Source organism: Orycteropus afer, unplaced genomic scaffold (assembly GCF_000298275.1).
Source record: "Orycteropus afer afer isolate SDZICR_OR568_19922 unplaced genomic scaffold, OryAfe1.0 scaffold00307, whole genome shotgun sequence".
Taxonomy (NCBI): Eukaryota; Metazoa; Chordata; class Mammalia; order Tubulidentata; family Orycteropodidae; genus Orycteropus; species Orycteropus afer.
The window spans coordinates 4,266,027-4,269,467 of record NW_006921894.1 but is presented as its reverse complement, the minus strand read 5'-3'; positions in this window follow the sequence as shown (position 1 = coordinate 4,269,467).

Genomic DNA, 3,441 nt, shown 5'->3' with positions numbered 1-3,441 from the left:
GCTTATCTGGAAATCTCCTAATTTCACCATCATATTTGAGGGACAATTTTGCCGGGTATATAATTCTTGGTTGAAAATTTTTCTCTTTCAGCATTTTATATACCATCCTATCGCCTTCTTGCTTATATGGTTTCTGGTGAGAAATCAGAGCTTATTCTTACTGGTTGTCCTTTTTAAGTGACTTTTTGTTTTTCCCATTCTGCTTTCAGGATTCTTTGTCTTTGGTTTGGTTGAGTTTGATGATGATATGTCTTCGTGATTTTCTTTTGGGGTCTATCCTGTTTGGGGTTTGTTGGACTTCCTCAATGGATGTATTCTCATCTCTCATCATATCAGAGAAGTTTTCTTCTAAAAAAATCTTGGACAATTTTCTCAGTGGTTTTATTCTATTCTAGTGGCCAAAGCTATTCTTTAGATGGTCTCTAAATTCAGGAGGGATATAATCATGGTCATATTTTGGCTCTTGTGTACTTCTTTTACTTGTCTTCTGCTTCAACTTGAACTTACATGTGAGCAGTTGATGGTCTTTTCGACAATCAGCTCCTGGCCTTGTCTTGGCTGAAGATAATTGAGCTTCTTCATCGCCTCTTTGCACAGATGTAATGGATCTGATTCCTGTGTCCTCTATCTCATGGAGTCCTTATGTATAGCCACCATTTATGTTTTTTTAAAAAAGGTTTTTGCCATGAATAAGTCACTGGTCTTGCAAAATTCTATCCTGGGTTCTCCAGTGGTATCACCAAGGCCATATTTTCCAACTACCAGTGATTCTTCTTTGTTTTCAACTTTTGCATTCCAATCACTAGTAATAATCAACACATCTTGATTGCATGCTTGGTCAATTTCTGACTGCAGACATTTTTTTAAATCTTCAATTTCTTCATCTTTTGTTTTGATGGTTGGTGTGTAAATTTGAATAATAGTAGTATTAACTGGTCTTCCTTGGAGGCATATGGATATTATCCTCTCACTGACAGCATTATACTTCAGGATAGGTCTTGAAACATTCTTTGTGATGATGAATGTCATGCCATTCTTCCTCAATTTATTATTCCTGGCATAGTAGATAGCATGGTTATCTGATTCAAAATGGTCAAAACCAGTCCATTTCAGCTCACTAATGCCTAGGATATCGATCTTTATGTGTTCCATTTCATTTCTGACAACTTCCAATTTTCCTAGATTCATATTTTGTACTTCCTTCAGAAGAAGGAAGAGGCCATCTACTTCTCAAAGAATTGGCCGGTAAAAACCATATGAATAGCAGTGAAACATTGTCTGATATATTACCAGAAAACTTAAGTAGTAGGCATTAATAAGGGAGCTCTTGTGGCATAGTGCCTAAGGCATTTGACTGCTAACCAGAAGGCTGGCAGTTCAAACCCACCAGTCTCTCCTTGGAAGGAAGATTGGGCAATCTACTTCCATAGAGACACCACCTTGGAAACCCAAGGAGGGATCACTATGTGTTGGGATTGACTCAGCAGCAGGGATTTTTTGTTGTTGTTTTGGGGTTTTGTTTTTGTTTTTTTTTTTTTTTTGAAGTCATTAATACAGTTATTCTCAAGAATTTTCACCTTCATAGTTAATCTAGACAAAATGTTATGTGTCATGAAACAGTGATCTCTTCATTTTGTATCTTCTGTACCATCATTCTAAAAACAAAGCCCTTTCTTTCATTATCCTAGATGTTACTCTACAAATATTTATCCAAATATTCAACAAATATCTGAGCACTTAAAATTTATGGGCACTGTCCTAGGTGTTGGGGATACCACATTGTGAAAGTAATAACACTTCTTAGGGTTGTTAGGATTAAAGGAGTTTGCATGTAATGCCCTTGTCACAGTGCCCCAGCACAAAACAAGAACTTAGCTTTGCTATTTTCTTTTTATGTCATTTTAAATAATTTCTTTATGAATACTTTCCTAAATATAAAAAATTTCACAATCCTGTGTAAAAATTTTTCACACATTGCTAGACTAGTCTCTAAAGAGATTGAACCCCTTTATACTGAACAATGTACCTCTGTTCTCACCCAAAATTTTTTAAAATAACTTCTTGTTTGTTGATTTTAAAAGCAGGTAGTAGTATGTCAAAGGTGGTCTCATTTCTTTAATTGCTATCAAAAAGCTTCATATATTTACGAATATGGAATTTTTTAATTCTTTAATTACTTAGGACATCTAGATAACTTTTTAAGGCAAACAAGAAGTGCTGGTTCAAAGACCAACTGTGTCAACTCACTGGGATGAGTTTCCTCATCTCTAAATTGAGAAAAATAGTGCTATGTCACAGAGTTTTTTGAGGAAAAAGTGAGTCGTTGTAAGTGAATTAATGTTTATGAGATATAAAAGGCATTTGTTCAATAATGTTAAATAGTAAGCTTCTTATTATCTATTTGTCATTTATCCTCCACTTTAGTACTTTTTTCATAGTTACTAAGTAACCAAAATTTAATAATGAAGAGTTGGGCATTTTTTCCTATGAGAACTAAGTCTATTTTGGCTCTGCTACAAATTTTGTGGTTTTTTTATGTTAGTTCTTTTCTATAGTAGATTTTTAAATTAATTCTTTGGTAAATGTAGAGTTTACTCCAAAATGTCATGTGATATGGCCTTATGTTCTTTTCCATCTTGTTATTCAAACACCACTTGTTACAGTGGTTCTATTGTTCCCAGTTTATCCTAAATTAATTCCAAAGAATTTGTTTTTTGTCACAGTAACCAAGATCTGGCTTTTGAATTGCTTTGTGGCTTAGTCTTGCTGCAAAATTAAGTAACTATGTGTTGTGTGTACATATATGTACCTAATTTGCTTACTCTGGCTTACCTATTTCATGGCCTCTAGAAATAATTTTCTTGAATTATTTGTTTAATTGTTTTGAGATTTTTGCATTTACTACTCCTTTCTTAAACAGTTACTGCAAGTACTTTGAAGTCTGTGGTAAAATAGGAATAATGGTGGTTGTGTTTTCTAACTTGATGTTTGTTCCTTATATATAAAACCTACTGCCACTGAGTTGATTCTAACTCATAGCAACCCTATACATCAGAGTAGAACTGTCTCATAGGGTTTCCAAAGCTCTAAATCTTTATGGAAACAGACTGCTTCATCTTTCTCCTGTGGAGCTGATAGTGGGTTCAAACCACCAACTTTTTGGTTAACAGCCAAATGTTTTAACCACTGCACCACCAGAGCTCTTTTCCTTGGATAATACCCCCAAAAAAGCAAACTCATTGCCCTCCAGTTGATCCAACTCATAAAGACCCCTCCTTGGGTTTCCGAGGTGGTATTTGTATGGAAGCAGATTGCCCAATCTTCCTTCCCAGAAGTGGCTGGTTGGTTTTAACTGCCAGCCTTCTAGTTAGCAGTCAAATGCCTTAGACACTACGCTACTTTGGATATAAGGGTATATGCATATACATAGTTCAATATATA